Source organism: Caretta caretta, chromosome 7 (assembly GCF_965140235.1).
Source record: "Caretta caretta isolate rCarCar2 chromosome 7, rCarCar1.hap1, whole genome shotgun sequence".
Lineage (NCBI taxonomy): Eukaryota > Metazoa > Chordata > Testudines > Cheloniidae > Caretta > Caretta caretta.
Genome location: NC_134212.1, coordinates 95,142,238 through 95,160,686, shown reverse-complemented (window position 1 = coordinate 95,160,686; position 18,449 = coordinate 95,142,238).

Sequence of the window (18,449 nt, the reverse complement as noted above, 5' to 3'; positions counted from 1 at the left end):
TGCATCAGTGACTGGTCGTCTTCATTATTTACCACTCCCCCAATTTTTGTCATGTGCAAACTTTAGAAAAGATGATTTTGTTTTCTTCCACCTCACTGATAAAAATGTTAGAGTGTAAGGCCAAGAACTGATCCTTGCTTGATCTAACTAGAAAACACCCAAGATGATGATTCCCCATTTACAATTATATTTTGAGACCTATAAATTAGCCAGTTTTTAATCCAATTAATGTGTGCCGTGCTAATTTTACCTCACTCAGTTTGTCTCTCTAATATCCAAGGAACAACACAGCTACACTAACACTGCATTCAACATATATATATTTTGTATCATTCCAGTTTTTTATCAAAATGTTGTGCGGTACCAACTCAAATACTTTGTAGAACTCGAAGCATATTACCTCAACAGTATTACCTTTATCAACTAAACTTGTAATTTCATAAAAAACAAATCAAGTTAGTTTGACAGGATCTATTTTACATAAACCAATGTTGATTGTCATTAATTATATTGAATACTGGAGTGTTAACTTAAATCTATTCACTACTATTTCTGTCTTTCTTTTAGAAGGCCCCTGCCTTCTAAAAATGGATTTCCTCTTTTCTGCACCCAAGATTAGCAGAATGAGGGAGGCTCTCACATTTTCCAAGCAGAGATTGTTAGACTTTATTACTCACCTATCACTATGTTGGGATATGTCCCTGCATAGGCCTCCTCCTCCTCCCGCACAGTAGCTGAACTAACTTATAGATATGAGGGGAACCAAGCCTCCAGTATTCCCCTTTCTCATCCACTATGTGCTGATAACCACCGCCATCCGCTCTTGCAAATTAAGGCTACTGCCGCAGCCACAGCTCCCAGCCTTTGCCAGACCAAGGAGCAAAAGTGCTCAGGGCAGTAATGAACCCAAGTCTTCTGCAAGGCCATGATTTGCATTATTTACCAGGCAAGTGGATCAAATTATAGCCAGCTCCTGTTTGTCAAAATACATTAACTCCTTCCTGTTTTCACAGTTGACACTGCTTGTTCCCTGTTTGAGTTTTAGAACACATGGCTGCCCTTTACCAGAATTCCCTGAAATGCCTAATTCACACAGATGCAGAGAGGCTTTTCCAAACTATGGGCTAAATCTGTCACTTATGTGCTAACCCCCTGGAAGAGAAAAGATACATCAAACCCTTAGTGTCCCCTTCACTGAAGTTCCTGACACATGCTTCCCTTGTGTGGAGGGAGAAGCAATCGCATAGAGGAGCACTCATCTTCGGGGCTTAGAAGGAAACTTCCCCTATGGCAGATTATTGCATAATTGTCAGCTATGGAATTTCTTCCACCTTCTTCCGAAGCAGCTGGTGACTGTATGAGACAGGACAGTGGACTAGATGCACCATGGCTCTAATCCAGTCAGGCAGTTCCTGTGCTCATACAGAATAGGCAGGGCCTTACATTCTCATGGAGCCAGAGAAGCTAAAGGCAATTTTAGTTCAAATGTGGTTAATCTTAGGCTTCCAGCAATATTTAGCCCTCTGCTCAGTGCCCAGGGTACCCTTTCTGCTACTTCCATGGCCAGCTCTATTGTGATACTGAAGTTGAACCCCTTGTCCCTGGCTCCACACCACTAGCTCCTGTTCCCCCTTCAGGAAACAGCAGAAGCCATAGCCCAGACATTAATGGTGCTGTTAGCAGTAGCAGGGGGCTTTCCTGCCAAAAAAAATCTCCATAGAGGGGCTGGCAGGAGGAAGGGGAGAGCATCATAGGAGATCCACTTTGCTTCTTCAGTTTCTCACAAGTATCTCCTTTGCCCTCCTCTACAGCATAAAATAAAGGGGAACATTTAGCTCAGTGATTTTTTGAAGTCCAGGAAGTATAGCTCACAATTATCCTTTCCTTCCCCTAGCTATGGAATCCTGTAAAATCTCTGGGGCAAATATTAATACATTCTTAGTTTTTGTAAGGACCATAATACAAGAACAAAAAACATAGCAAAACAGAAATTTAACCCGAGAAGCCATTTGGGTTTGGCTCAGGATTTGGGCAAAGATTGAGCCTGTGTATTTGATATGAACAATTCACTCATTGCTGATGCTATTTCTGGTGCTTCCCTCTTTAGTTGTGCTGGACTGATAGGAGACCAGCAACCATTTACTAGCTCCACATCAGTTCCTGCAGCATTTCAACTGCATCTTAATTCCCCTTTGAAAAGGACTAACACAACTGATCCTGTCCAGTGTGAAGAGTTCATAGGGAAGACAAGTGACTAGGTCAATACATAATTAGGAAATTGGGGCAAAAGAAACCGTTACTTACTGTAACTGTGGTTCTTTGAGATGTGATGAGGATGTGTATTATGCTTAGGAGTGTGCAGGCCCAGCACACCAGAGCCAGAAAACTTTGCCTAACAGTACCCAGAGGGGGTGGTATTCACTCCTTGTGGCAATATCCCCATACCTGGCTATATGAGGCAGCTTTGCTTTGACCCCCTGCTCAGTTCCTTCGCACCAAATGCCCAAAGACTAGACTATGTATTCCACTCAGGTGGCTCTCAAGCAGTACCCACAGGAGTGGAGCTCAGAGTCTATTTAAACAAAGATTTCAGGACCTCCTTCCCAAAGTTTGTATCAGTTCTGGATGTGGCAGTAATGGCATAGTGGTTCATAAACATATGTATCAATGACTATGTGGCAGCCCTTCAAACATCCTATATTGAGATAGATTCTTGTCCCTTCAGACAGTCCATATATGGCATAAACAGATGAGGCAAAGCATAAAAAGGTTTAGTCCTGTACAGGTGGAAGGAAAGACACCATCTAATGTGTGAAGGCGCTGCTCCTCTGGGGATGAATGCACTTTAGGAAAGAACATAGGTAAATACACTGCCTGGTTCAAATGAAACTGAGACACCACTTTAGACAGAAATTATGGGTGTGGCTGCAAAGTCACTTCGTCTTTGGAGAATTGCATATAAGGAGGCTCTGCCATCAAAGTCTGCAACTCTCTCACACTCCTTGCTGATGTTATCACCACCAGGAATGCAGGTTTTTGACCCAAAAAAGGAAAGGGAGAAGATGCCATAAACATGAACGGAAGTCCCATCAGAGCTGCTAAGACTATGTTAAGACTCCACAAAGGAATTGGTTCTCGCACCAGTGGATAGAGACAAAGAATCCTTTTAAGAATTTTGCTACCATGGCATTGGAAAATACCCATCTTCCATAAATGGGTGGATGAAATGCTGAAATTGCCATCAGATGCATCCTCATGAGCTAAGTGTAAGGCCCAGCAACTGAAAATGCAGCAAGTACTCCAAGATGTCCCAGATACAAGTCAGCATTTGTTAAACTCTGCAGGCCAACAACCACATCGAAAACTGCTTCCATTTTGCTGAATAGACCATTCTTGTAGAGTGCTTTCTCCTATTGAGTAGAATCTCTTGAACAGCTGTTGAAAATCACTCTTCCTCCTCATTCAGCCACACAGCAGCCATGCAGTGAGATGCAGAGAGCTGAGCACAGGATGCAAAGTGTGACCGTGATCCTATGTGAGTGGGTTGGGATGGAGAGTATGGGAGACTGAATCGACAACGTGAGGTCAGAGAACGAACATTGTCTCAGCTGTGTTTGGGCAATGAGGATGAGCTTGGCCCAATCTGCTTTCAGCTTGAGGATGACCTGTGGAGTGATTGGGATCAGAGGAAAAGCATACAGACGATCCAATTACCAGCTGAGGTAGAAGCGGTCAGTTGGGGAGCCCAAACTGAGGGCCCCTCAAGAGCAGAACAGACGGCATTTTCTGTTGTCTCTTGTAATGAAAAGGTTGATTGTCAGGATGTCCCACGCTGTAAAGATGATTCTCAGAACACTCATGACTTAGGGAAAAATTCCTGCTGAGATGGTCTGTGAGACAATTCTGGACCCCAGGCACAGGATCCGCTATTGAAGTGATATGCTCCTCCCTGCAGAACTGCCACAACCAGATTGCCTCTAGGCAGACTACACTGGAATGTGCTCCCCCTCGCCTGTTCGCACACCTGTAATACATCACAGTGTTACTGTAGATAAGTAAGTGAACCACTGAGCCTCTGACGCAATCTGGAAAAGTGTGACAGGCGTTATAGGTGGCCTGAAGTTTCGGCACATTGATATGCAGAGAAGTTTCCTGCTCTAATCACAGACCCTGAACTTTCAGCTACCTCAGGAAAATTGCCACATGAAAATAAGCATCCTGAAGGTCCAGAGCAGCAAGACAGTCATTCTGAGTCATCTCAGGGAGGATAGTTGATAGGGTGACCATTTGGAATCTCATGTATCAGATATATTTCTTGAGGCTGTGGATATCAAGAATAGGTCTCACCCCCTCCTTTGGATTTGGGAACCAGAAAGTACCAGGAATAAACACCTTGACTTCAGTGCTCTGGAGGAACCTCCTCCACTGCTCCCAAATCTAGTACAGACTAGACATGAGCAATATCTTGTGAGAGGGGTCCCTGAAGAGGGATGAGGGAGGGTGGAGAGGAACTAGATAGCATAGCCCACTCTGACAGTGCTTATGAACCAGCTGTAGGAGTAACTGAGCCCTAGGTGAAAGCAAGCCAACCTGTCCCCAAACAGAGGAGACGGAGTAATAGACGTCACAAGTGGACAGCTGCTCTGAACAAACAAGTCAACATGGGCACTTGGGAGGCACTGGAGGAGGGTGTCAGCTGGCTGAACCCAGAACCTGAACGCCTCCGCCTTTGGGACCTATGCCCCTTTCTGTGGTTGTCCCACTACTTTAGGAGAGAGAAATACTGCCCAAAAAGGTGGTGTGGGAGGTACTGCTGCTGCTGCCGTTTCTGACTGCCATAATGGTGTCTTTGCACTACCAGCATATACCTCCCCAAGGAACATAGGGTAGCCCTAGAATCCTTGAGGGAGTGTAAAGTTTCATCTGAAAAGAGCACTTTACCATCAATGGGCAGGTCCTCTATAGCCAGCTCCCTGCTGCATGTCGGGAGAAATGCCTGAATGCAGCCAGGACGCCCTGCTCATGGTTACCGCTGATGTCATCACTCTGGCCGAAGTGTCTGCCATGTCTAGCACGGACTGTAGCAATGTCTTGGCCACCAAGCAGCCTTCAGTAGTAAATGCCTGAAATTCCTCCCTGCAGGTTTCAGGCAGCTTGTTTCAAGATTTAGACATTACCACCCAAGTCACAAAATCGTATTTGGACAGCAGCACCTAGATTCATAGATATTAAGGTTAGAAGGGACCATTACGATCATCTAGTCTGACCTCCTGCACAATGCAGGCCACAGAATCTCACCCACCCACTCCTGCGAAAAACCTCTCACCTATGTCTGAGCTATTGAAGTCCTCAAATCGTGGTTTAAAGACTTCAAGGAGCAGAGAATCCTCCAGCAAGTAGCACGTGCCCCATGCTACAGAGGAAGGCAAAAAACCTCCAGGGCCTCTTCCAATTCCTTCCCGACCCCAAATATGGCGATCAGCTAAACCCTGAGCATATGGACAAGATTCACCAGCCAGATACTACAGAAAATTCTTTCCTGGGTAACTTAGATCCCACCCCATCTAACATCCCATCACAGGCAATTGGGCCTGTCATAAATATAAAGGGAAGGGTAAACACCTTTAAATCCCTCCTGGCCAGAGGAAAAACCCTTTCACCTGTAAAGGGTTAAGAAGCTAAGACAACCTCGCTGGCACCTGACTAAAATGACCAATGAGGAGATAAGATACTTTCAAAGCTGGAGGGTGGGGAGAAACAGAGGGTTCTCTCTGTCTATGTTGTCTTTTGCTGGGACCGGAGCAGGAATGCAGGTCAGAACTCCTGTAAAGAGTTAACAAGCAATCTAGTTAGATATGCATTAGATTCTGTTTTGTTTAAATGGCTGATAAAATTAGCTGTGCTGAATGGAATGTCTATTCCTGTTTGTGTCTTTTTGTAACTTAAGGTTTGGCCTAGAGGGATTCTCTGTTTTGAATCTGATTACCCTGTAAGGTATTTACCATCCTGATTTTACAGAGGTGATTCTTTTATTTTTTCTTTAATTAAAATTCTTCTTTTAAGAACCTGATTGCTTTTTCATTGTTCTTAAGATCCAAGGATTTGGGTCTGTGTTCACCTATGCAAATTGGTGAGGATTTTTATCAAGCCTTCCCCAGGAAAGGGGGTGTAGGGCTTGGGGAGATTTTGGGGGGGAAAAGACATTTCCAAGTGGGCTCTTTCCCTGTTATATTTGTTAGATGCTTGGTGGTGGCAGCAATAAGGTCCAGGGACAAAAGATAAAATAATTTGTACCTTCGGGAAGTTTTAACCTAAGCTGGTAAAAATAAGCTTAGGGGGTTTTTCATTCAGGTCCCCACATCTGTACCCTAGAGTTCAGAGTGGGGAAGGAACCTTGACAAGGCCTATTTACCATGAATATTTAAAGATCAATTAATTGCCAAAATCATGTTATCCCATCATACCATCTCCTCCATAAACTTATCGAGTCTAATCTTAGAGCCAGATAAGTCTTTTGCCCCCACTGCTTCCCTTGGAAGGCTATTCCAAAACTTCACTCCTCTGATGATTAGAAACCTTTGTCTAATTTCAAGTCTAAACTTCCCAATGGCCAGTTTATATCCATTTGTTCTTGTGTCCACATTGGTACTGAGCTTAAATAATTCCTCTCCCTCTCCGGTATTTATCCCTCGGACATATTTATAGAGAGCAACCATATCTCCCCTCAACCTTCTTTTGGTTAGGCTAAACAAGCCAAGCTCCTTGAGTCTCCTTTCATAAGACAGGTTTTCCATTCCTCGGATCACCCTAGTAGCCCTTCTCTGTACCTGTTCCCGTTTGAATTCATCCTTCTTAAACATGGGAGACCAGAACTGCAAACAGTATTCCAGGTGAGGTCTCACCAGTGCCTTGTATAACGGTACTAACACCTCCTTATCTCTACTGGAAATACCTCTCCTGATGCATCCCAAGACCGCATTAGCTTTTTTCACGGCCATATCACATTGGCGACTCATAGTCATCCTATGATCAACCAATACTCCAAGGTCCTTCTCCTCCTCCATTACTTCTAATTGATGCGTCCCCAGCTTATAACTAAAATTCTTGTTATTAATCCCTAAATGCATAACCTTACACTTCTCACTATTAAATTTAATCCTATTACTATTACTCCAGTTTACAAGGTCATCCAAATCTTCCTGTATGATATCCCGGTCTCTCTCTAAATTGGCAATACCTCCCAGCTTTGTATCATCCGCAAACTTTATTAGCACACTTCCACTTTTTGTGCCGAAGTCAGTAATAAAAAGATTAAATAAGATTGGTCCCAAAACTGATCCCTGAGGAACTCCACGGGTAACCTCCCTCCAGCCTGACAGTTCACCTTTCAGTAGGACCCGCTGTAGTCTCCCTGTTAACCAATTCCTTATCCACCTTTCAATTTTCATATTGATCCCCATCTTTTCCAATTTAACTAATAATTCCCCATGTGGCACGGTATCAAATGCCTTACTGAAATCTAGGTAAATTAGATCCACTGCGTTTCCTTTGTCTAAAAAATCTGTTACTTTCTCAAAGAAGGAGATCAGGTTGGTTTGGCACGATCTACCTTTTGTAAAACCAAGTTGTATTTTGTCCCATTTACCATTAACCTCAATGTCCTTAACTACTTTCTCCTTCAAAACTTTTTCCAAGACCTTGCATACTACAGATGTCAAACTAACAGGCCTGTAGTTACCCGGATTACTTTTTTTTCTTTTCTTAAAAATAGGAACTATGTTAGCAATTCTCCAATCATACGGTACAACCCCTGACTTTACAGTTTCATTAAAAATTCTTGCTAATGGGCTTGCAATTTCATGTGCCAATTCCTTTAATATTCTTGGATGAAGATTATCTGGGCTCCCTGATTTAGTCCCATTAAGCTGTTTGAGTTTCGCTTCTACCTCCGATATGGTAATATCTACCTCCATATCCTCATTCTCATTTGTCATGCTACCATTCTCCCTAAGATACTCTTTAACCTTATTAAAGACTGAGGCAAAGTATTTGTTTAGATATTGGGCCATGTCTAAATTATCCTTAACCTGCACTCCATCCTCAGTGTTTAGCAGTCCCACTTCTTCTTTCTTTGTTTTCTTCTTATTTATATGGCTATAGAACCTTTTACTATTGGTTTTAATTCCCTTTGCAAGGTCCAACTCTACTTGACGTTTAGCCTATCTCACTTTATCCCAACATGTTCTGACCTCAATAAGGTAGTTTTCCTTGCTGATCCCTCCCATCTTCCACTCCCTGTATGCTTTCTGCTTTTTCTTAATCACCTCTCTGATATGCTTGCTCATCCAGCTTGGTCTACAACTCCTGCCTATGAATTTTTTCCTCTTTCTTGGGATGCAGGCTTCCGATAGCTTCTACAGCTTTGATTTAAAGTAATCCCAGGCCTCCTCTGCCTTTAGATCCATAAGTTCTTCAGTCCAATCTACTTCCCTAACTAATTTCCTTAATTTTTGAAAGTCAGCTCCTTTTGAAATCAAAAACCCTAGTTGCAGATTTATTTTTGTTAATCCTTCCATTCAATTTGAACTGAATTAGCTCATGATCACTTGAACCAAGATTGTCCCCTACAACCATTTCTTCTATGAGGTCCTCACTACTCACCAAAACCAAATCTCAAATGGCATCCCCTCTAGTCGGTTCAGCAACTACTTGATGAAGGAATCCATCAGCTATCGCATCTAGGAAAATCTGAGCCCTATTATTACTAGCACTCATCCTCCAGTCTATATCTGGGAAGTTAAAGTCTCCCATGATCACGCAGTTTCTATTAGTATTTACTTCATTAAAAACATTAAAGAGGGCTCTATCCATATCCAGATTAGATCCCGGAGGTCTATAGCACACCCCAAGCACTATCCCAGGGGAGGCTCTAGTAGTTTTCTTCCCCAATGTAATTTTTGCCCAGACGGACTCTGTCTTATCCATTCCATCGCTTCTTATTTCTTTACATTCTACCTCATCATTGATATACAATACTACTCCACCACCTTTACCTTTATTTCTGTCTTTCCTAAACAGCACATACCCTTCAATACCCATAGTCCAGTCATGACTACTATTCCACCATGTTTCTGTTATCCCTATAATATCTGGTTTCACTTCCTGCCCCAGTATCATAGAATCATAGAATATCAGGGTTGGAAGGGACCTCAGGAGGTCACTTAGTCCAACCCCCTGCTCAAAGCAGGACCAACACCAACTAAATCATCCCAGCCAGGGCTTTGTCAAGCCTGACCTTAAAAACTTCGAAGGAAGGAGATTCCACCACCTCCCTAGGTAATGCATTCCATTGTTTCACCACCCTCCTAGTGAAAAAGTTTTTCCTAATATCCAACCTAAATCTCCCCCACTGCAACTTGAGACCATTACTCCTTGTTCTGTCATCTGCTACCACTGAGAACAATCTAGACCCATCCTCTTTGGAACCCCCTTTCAGGTAGTTGAAAGCAGTTATCAAATCCATCCTCATTCTTCTCTTCTGCAGACTAAACATCCCCAGTTCCCTCAGCCTCTCCTCATAACTCATGTGTTCCAGTCCCCTAATCATTTTTCTTGCCCTCTGCTGGACTCTTTTCAATTTTTCCACATCCTTCTTTTAGTGTGGGGCCCAAAACTGGACACAGTACTCCAGATGAGGCCTCACCAGTGTCGAATAGAGAGGAATGATCACGTCCCTCGATCTGCTGGCAATGCCCCTACTTATACATCCCAAAATGCCATTGGCCTTCTTGGCAACAAGGGCACGCTGTTAGCTCTAGTTCCTCCATTTTGTTACCTAGGCTTCTCGCATTGGTGTACAAACATCTTAATTTTTGCTGTTTGGCCTCGCTCACATTCTATACCCGATTAGGCAGGGTCGTTCTACAGCCAGTATAACCTATTAGACTGGTATCCACACTGCCCTTCCTCCTTATATCCATTCTCCTACCCATGGCTGTATCCTTTCTTACTTCGTTTTCTTCCCTCTCAATGCCAAAATCCGGCGTGGAGATTACCTGGACATCTCCCAGCCATCTCCCCCAGATTCCTAGTTTAAAGCTCTCTTAATCAGTTGTGCCAGCCTCCATCCTAGAAGTCTGTTTCCTTCCCTACTTAGATGAAGTCCATCCCGAGAGAACTGTTCTCTGTCCATGAATGCCTCCCTATGGCCATACATCCCAAAGCCCTCCTTATAGCACCACTGCCTAAGCCATCTGTTGATAGTCATAATCTTGTCACACCTTTGTTGCCCTTCTTTAGGAACAGGCAGAATCCCACTGAAGATCACCTGAGCCTTGATTTCCTTAAGCGTCTTCCCCAGCCTAGCGTAGTCTCCCTTAATACTTTCCGGCCAGAATCTAGCCGTATCATTTGTTCCCACATGAAGGATAATTAGGGGATTCTTTCCCTCTCCCTTTAGGATCCTTTTCAACCTCAGGTCTACATCCCATATCTTAGCACCTGGAAGACAGCACACCCTTCTATTCTCTGGATCAGCTCTGGTTACAGGCCTGTCTATTCTTCTCAGTAAACAATCCCCGATCACATAGACCTGCCTTTTCCTGGTGACAGTGCTATTCTCCAGTCTGGTTTACAATCCACATTTGCAGGGGAAAGGAGGTATAGATCTTTCTACCCATTAAGTCCTTTCTCTTAGAGTTTTGTCCTTAGGAGTGGATTTAAATCTGCCCTGCTGAGCTCTGTTATTCACTGCAGCTACAACAAGGGAATTAGGAGCCAGGAGGGAGTAAAAATCCTCAAATCCCTACATTGGTACAAGTAACATTTCTCTAAATGCTTCGGCGTAGGAAATACCAAAGCTGGAATTCTCCAAAGAACCTTTGCAGGCTGCAGGAGTGCATCATTAATGGGGAGGGCCACTCTCCCTGGAGCAGACAGCTGCAGAATGTCTAGCAAGTGATGGGTATTTTCCTGCAAGAACTCCATCTGGATGCCCAAGGAATCAGCCACATGCTGCAAGAGGTCCTGCTAGCCCTTGAAGTCCTCAGGCACTGAGTGGGAGGAAGAGCCAGGCACTGCTGAATCGTCCAGGGTATGCAGTCACTGCAACCATACTGGTGCACCTGGACTGTTCAATTCCGGAGGCTCCGCAAGGGGAAGGTCAACTGGTTTCAGCATTTGCTACGCATTGACAGCCCCAGCCACCAACATGCCTGATGATCTCACCTTGGTTGGAGTGAGATAAGGAGTGCAACCTCCATGATTGAGGAGCATTCCGCTGATTACATGGGGGCCACTGAGCATAAGAGTTGGGCATTGGTGGCCAGTGGGTGTTAGGCTAGGGGCCCGTCTGACCTGTGTGAAGAGTGCCAATCTCAGTACCCGGGTTGCTCCATGAACAGCCCCCGATGTGGGCCAGGTGATGGAGAGCAGGAGGATCCCGACATGGATGTTGTGGAGTCTTGGGTCTCTGGGGATAAGGGAGGTGCCAGACCCAGGATGCAAGCTACCAGTCCAACTCATTTGTCGTATGGGGAGAGGGGGTTCCAAAGGTGAAAACAGTACTGAAGTCAGTAACAGTGCCAATGCAGCCAAAGTGGAGGGTGGAGAATGTCACTTGACCTCACACAACTGATATTGCCTTTCAGGGGGAAGCCATGTTAGTCTGTATCCACAAAAACAACAAGGAGTCCGGTAGCACTTTAAAGACTAACAGATTTATTTGGGCATAAGCTTTTGTGGGTAAAAAAAACACTTCTTCAGATACAGGAAGTGAAAATTATAGATGCAGGCATTATATACTGACACATGAAGAGAAGGGAGTTACCTCACAAGTGGAGAACCAGTGTTGACAGGTCCAATTCGATCAGGGTGGATGTGATCCACTCCCAATAATTGATGAGGAGGTGTCAATTCCAGGAGAGGCAAAGCTGCTTTTGTAGTGAGCCAGCCACGCCCAGTCCCTATTCAAGCCCAGATTAATTGTGTTAAATTTGCAAATGAATTTTAGTTCTGCAGTTTCTCTTTGAAGTCTGTTTCTGAAGTTTTTTTGTTCAAGTGTGGCTACTTTTAAATCTGTTATAGAATGTCCAGGAAGATTGAAGTGTTCACAGATTGTGTGAAGTTCACTGGTGCTGACGAGGTCCCCTGTGCTGAGCCAGGCACCAGCTTCACTCCTGCAGTTTGTGGCAGGGAATACCGGGATGCGGTGCTAACAGACCTGAAGGTTCAGCACCCCATCCAGAGAGTTCCAGCAAGTTGTGGATGTCATAATCCTGCCAAAGTCTTGGACTAAACGAGAACTCAGGACAGAATGGCGGAGAATGCTCACCACCCCTGTCATAAATATAAGGGGAAGGGTGACCACCTTTCTGTATACAGTGCTATAAAATCCCTCCTGGCCAGAGGCAACATCCTGTTACCTGTAAAGGGTTAAGAAGCTCAGCTAACCTGGCTGGCACCTGACGCAAAGGACCAATAAGGGAACAAGATACTTTGAAATCTTGGGGTGGGGTGGGGGAAGGCTTTTGTTTGTGCTATTTGTTTACATGTTTGTTCTCTCTTGGGACTGAGAGACGCCAGACAGAAATTCATCTTCTCCAACCCATCCTAATCCAAGTCTCCAACGTTGCAACCAGTATAGGTAAGCCAGGCAAGGTGGATTAGTTTATCTTTTGTTTGATGTGAATTTTCCCTGTGTTCCTGTTTTCTGTAACTTTAAGGTTTTGCCCAGAGGGGGATCCTCTGTGTTTTGAATCTGAATACCCTGTAAAGTATTTTCCATCCTGATTTTACAGAGGTGATTCTTTTACCTTTTCTTTAATTAAAATTCTTCTTTTAAGAACCTGATTGGTTTTTCATTTTTCTTAAGATCCAAGGGTTTGGGTCTGTGTTCATCTGTACAAATTGGTGAGGATTATTATCAAGCCTTCCCCAGGAAAGGGGGTGTAGGGCTTGGGGGGATATTTTGGGGAAAGATGTCTCCAAGTGGTCTCTTTCCCTGTTCTTTGTTTAAAACGCTTGGTGGTGGCAGCATACTGTTCAAGGAAAAGGCAAAGTTTGTACCTTGGGGAAGTTTTTTACGTAAGCTGGTACGAATAAGCTTAGGGGGGTCTTTCATGCTGGTCCCCACATCTGTACCCTAGAGTTCAGAGTGGGGAAGGAACCCTGACAACCCCAAATATGCCAGTGGTGTGGAAACAGTCAGTGCTGGCATCATTGTTGTCTGTTCTGGCCTCCACAGATACCTCAGGGCCAGAACTGGAGTCAAGGCTACAGGGCCTCACATCCCTACATGGTACCAGAGAGTGATTGGCAGGATCTTCTCCATCCCACGTGCCAGCAGTCATGCTCTGCTGATCCATCCTTCCTGGTGGAGGAAGAAGTCTCCACAAGGCCTGGAGGGGTCTTGATTGGACTTGAGACCTTTTTTTGGCGCACTCAATGGAGAGTGGCTTCTCTGGAGAGGTCCCGGCTCCAGAGCATGAGATGGTACTACTCGCGGTATCACTGACATAGCCTGAGGGTGACTTTCAGTCTGACACAGGCCTTGGTGCCGAAACAGATCTCCTGGCCTGTTCCAGAAGGTGCTGCTCCAGGTGACTGTCTCTAGCTATCTGAGTCTACTTTGTGAACAATTTACAAATTGAACACCATTCTTTGGCATGAGCCTTGCCCAAGCAAAGCAAGTACCTCATGTGGGGAGCATCATTAGGGATCTCTGCTATGGTGGACAATGTTTGAACCCTGGTGATGCCCTCACCAGAGAAAAAATTAACTAAGCTAACTAACACTAACTGAAAAAATGAGAGGAATTGTGAGGTTAAGAACCACACAGAGCTCCAACTCCAGCCATGGGCAGTAAGAAGGAACTGAGAGGAGATCACCGCTGCCTCATAGCCAGAGGAGTAGCTATGGCCACGAGGTGCAAACACTTCCCTCTATGGGTACTGCTCGGCAAATTATCTGACCCTGATGAGCTGGGCGCACCTATACCTAAGTGGAATACACCGCTGCATCTGCCAAAAGGAGGAGGTAGGCTTCTCAGGATTGCCCAGAGGCAGTAGCTACAGCTTATAATATGCAATTTAATTATTAGAGGCCACTTATGCAAGAAAAGGCAGTTTCAGGAGCTAGATGGAAAGCTACTAACTACACTTCTAAATTCTAGCAAAAATGAGGATACAAGAGGTTGGGGATTGAATGGGAACATTTAAAAGATCAAAGAAAAAGTGTTGTAGTCTTGTCCTGCTACAATTGTTCCTCTTGTTCTCAGTGGAAAGATCATGGTGACCCATCTAACCTCAAGCATCACTTTAAAAGGTGAAACCAAGAACAATTTAACATAGTGCCTGTTAGGAAAGTGATTTTAAGGAACAATTGGCCTACGCCTGAGATGCAGGACTGCAGCTGCTGTATGAACAGCAGACAAAATTCACTTTTCTGCAACTAGTCCTTTATGATGTCTCAGAAAACTATTAGCAAAAGGCTTAACTGCAGGAGTGATGTCCCCCCACTTTTGACACAGTCCATCATGCTATACACCATACCTCGGAGCCCAGCCTAATGGGATGGGGATAGGGTCTGAGGCATTTTTGTCACATCACAGACGAGTGGTCTGACAGATTTATAGGATTCAACATATCCAAGCATTTCCTTTTCCTTCTGGTCTTTCAAGACCGTTTAATTTCACTAGGGATTATCTTTCTGCAACCTTAAATGCAACAACAAATTAGACACACATTTACTGAGTTATATAATGGGCATATAGATTTACTTATTCAGCAAAATCAGTTTATAGAGCCTCACTTTAACTAGCAAAAAGTGGTTTATTTGAAAACTCTAGTGATTTTTGACCAGTTGGTCACATAAAAAAATGCCTTTTTTTTTTATAAGTAGTAGCGGTACAGGTTTCAGCAGCCGTTTTACAGAATGAAGGAGACAGCTTTTGCACTGAGTGTTCTTAGCGCAGTTGGACTTCTTCGGCACAAAACATTTCTAAACTGTTGACTAATCATTAGGAAAACTTGCATCCCAGAATCAGTAGGGTGAACTCTTTATATATAAAGACAATGTTTGGGCCTGACAAAAACATTACTTTTGAGTAAGGCTACGTTTTAGTCACCGGTATTTTTAGTAAAAGTCAGGGGCAGGGCATGGGCAGTAAACAAAAATTCACGGCCTGGAACCGGTCTATGATTTGTACTATACACCCCTAACTAAAACTTGGGCTGGGGGTGCTTGGGGGTGTGGTCTGGGGGCACAACAAGTGCTGGGGGCATGGCCTGGGACCCCCACTGGTGCTGGGAGGGTGGGTGAGCCGTAGCTTGCAGCCTGGGACCCCTGCTGGTGCTAAGGGAGGGTGGAAGGGCTGGCAGGCTGCCTATCCAGCTCCATACAGCTCCTCAGAAATAGCCAGCATGTCCCTACAGCTCCTAGGGGAGGGAAGGCTGGGAGGGAGCAATGCCTGCAAGCAGGTGCAGTGCGCAGAGCCCCCTGGCCCCTCTGTCTAGAAGATGCAGGGACATGCTGGCTGCTTCCGGGGAGCCCCCTCCCCAAGCTAAGCACTGCCCCAAACCCTTGACCCAGCCCTGATCCCCCTCCCATACCCAAACTGCTGCTGCTGGCCCAGGGGCTGCCCAAGTGTTCAGGCAGCCTCTGAGCCAGCTGTACCAGCCACTGCAAAAGTCACGGAATCTGAGACTTTCATGACAGACACGCAGCTTTTCTTATGAGTGGTGGGGCAGTGCTTTCATTATTCAGCAGCAATGGCTGGAAAATTCCTTCCTCAATGCTTGTTCCTGACTCTAAATATTCTCGAACACCTCAGCTATGTACTGATTTATTTTTCTCCTTTTTATATATTTTCTGCAGTTTGTTTGTATTGTCATTTCCTAAATACATTACCTCATACAGTGCATACTTTCTTCTGCACTTCAAGTCCCTGCTGTGGTTTCGGGTGTCCTCCAGGGCTTTCTCCAGCAAATCACTAGTATGTATTACTATCTCTAATGTAGTCAAGTATCAATTCATTTGCTTAGTGAAGCAGCATATGCAGCTAATTATAAAAGCTAAGAAAAAAGCTATTAAGCCCCATTAACCCCCTTAATTCAGAGGGTTTAAGGAGGTTCCAAGGCACATATTTCCCTTCTGCACCGCAAAGATCTAGAAAAATCATACTTTGCTTCTGGTCCTTTAAAACTTCTCGGATACTCTGATCTCTAGCTTGTTCCAGCTCCAGCCAGGACAGGAGGGAAAAAAAAAGTAAGAATGGACCCTCTGTACAATTCTCTCTCTCTCTCACACACACACTCACAAAATTTCCCTCAGACTTTTATTGCTCCCCTCCCAAGCTTTTTAATCTTTAAACCACCTTGTTTGTTTCTTTTACAGTATGCATAAAGTGCTCTTAATTCTCTTATCTGGGGACGTTAGTGAGGCAGGAGCAGTCCCATAAGTAAGCTGCGCACAGTTTTCCTTTCGGTGCGGTAATTGTTAATTTGTGAAAGTCTTAAACACAGTTAAACAAAGTAGGTCATTGATCAGAGAGACCAGTGGGTTAGGCAGCTCCTAAACAGAATGAGTTTAGATAAACTGTTTTATGGCTGTGTAAATAAAAGTAACCAAAGTAGGCTGAAAAGTCTGACTAAATCTAAAGCAACAGGGAAGTCAGATACTAGAGTGACAAGCTGGGCTGACATTCCAGATGAAATGGTGGCCGTACTGTAGTCAATAAGAGTTTTAAATGGACTAACTCCATCCTTTAGGCACTGTTTTGTGCTTAAGTATTACACATATTTCTAACTAGTAGGTGATCTTACATCCCTGAATATAGGTTGCCAACTTGGTAATATTTAAAAACTGGACACTCCAGCAGAGTGCCAAAACCTCCCCTGCCCCCTCTTTTTCCCCTGAGGCCCCAGCCCCACCCCTGTCCACTCCTCTTCCCTGCTCCACCCTGTTGATTGCTGCTTTCCCATTCTCCCCCCACCCCAGGTCAGGAGGGACTTGCCTGCAGAGCCGGAAACGGGAACTGCAGCCACCTGACACAAGTAGGAGGCAGCCCCAGCTGAGTGGGGCTAGCACAGGTGATGACCCAGCGCCTCCCCCCCCCACCAGTAACTGGACATTGGGTGTCCGGTCAGTAGATCAGGCTGGACACTGTTTGGTCCCCTTTTTGACCAGACTTTCCAGTCAAAAAACAGGCACCTGGCCACCTACATGTGTACCGTGTATATGAGGATTTTACACATGGATATTTCTACGGTATGTTGTCCAGAGGACTTGTATCGTTGGCCATATAGTAGTAATCTATAGCTGCTCTACATTCTCATTTCATAAGGGATTAAATTCTTTGGATTTCCTTTGTTTGCGCACACAACTGCAGAAGAAAATTTAGCACAGCAAGCAACAAAATTAAGTGGTACAAACAGACAAGTTTGAGAGTAAAATAGTTCAGTTTTGAGCTACCCAAGGATTGAGCAGGAGAGATTTAAAAAAAATTCTAAAATTAAGACATACCATTTTGATAGTGTCTTTTAAAATACAATGAAGATTAAATTGTTAAAACTTTGCCCATTAATTCTAGATGCAATTTGCTCCTGAAGATGACTTAACTTCAAATTTTCCATTTCAAAGAGTTGCTGAGGAAGACTCCCTGGCACAGAATGTCATTGTTTGCTCCCTAACGCCCAATATTCAACCCTAGTTTTGGCCTGAAATTTAGGTAACTATTTGCTTTTCTGTATACAGCCTGTTTACTGTAATATGTACTGCACATTAGGAAGGGTTAGTTAGTTTCTGAACCCAGTTTTAGCCTTCTGAGAATTTCCTAACTGATTTTGGTTTGAGGCAGATCATTCATATACCTTTCTGTAATTTGATAGAATTAGATAAAGTACTGCCCCTAACTTCATAAAACTGTAAAACAAAGATCCTGGAGGAAAGATGAGATCATGGGTTTGTACCTTAGCTATGAGTTCTTGGCTGTATTTGGCTGAATTACTTTACTGGGCAATTGCAAATTGCAGTTTTCCAGTGACTTGCTAAACCTTTACAAGCTAAAATCTCTGACGCTCTTGTCCACACTGTGCATGCTGCAGCTCAGGGTTGAGCAGGACTTTACCTGCATTTGTAGCTCTGGGCTGCCCCAGGCCATCCGAGATCCTGACACCAGAACAGAGGAGGGAGGTGCTATCTCTTGTGCTCTCAGTGACCCACTCCCGCTGGGCCAGGCAGCATGGAGGAGGAAGCTGCCTGATACAAATACAGAGAGGACAGGAGCTGGGCAAGGGGAGTAGATCAGGAGAAGAAACTGGGTATGTGACTGGGACTGGAGGCTGTTGGTAGCAGGCTGGGGAAAAATGGGAGGCAGTAGGTGTGGGGTGGAGGGAAGAACACCTATAGCTGATCCCACCACTTGGGACAGGGAAGAAGAGAACCCCACTGAA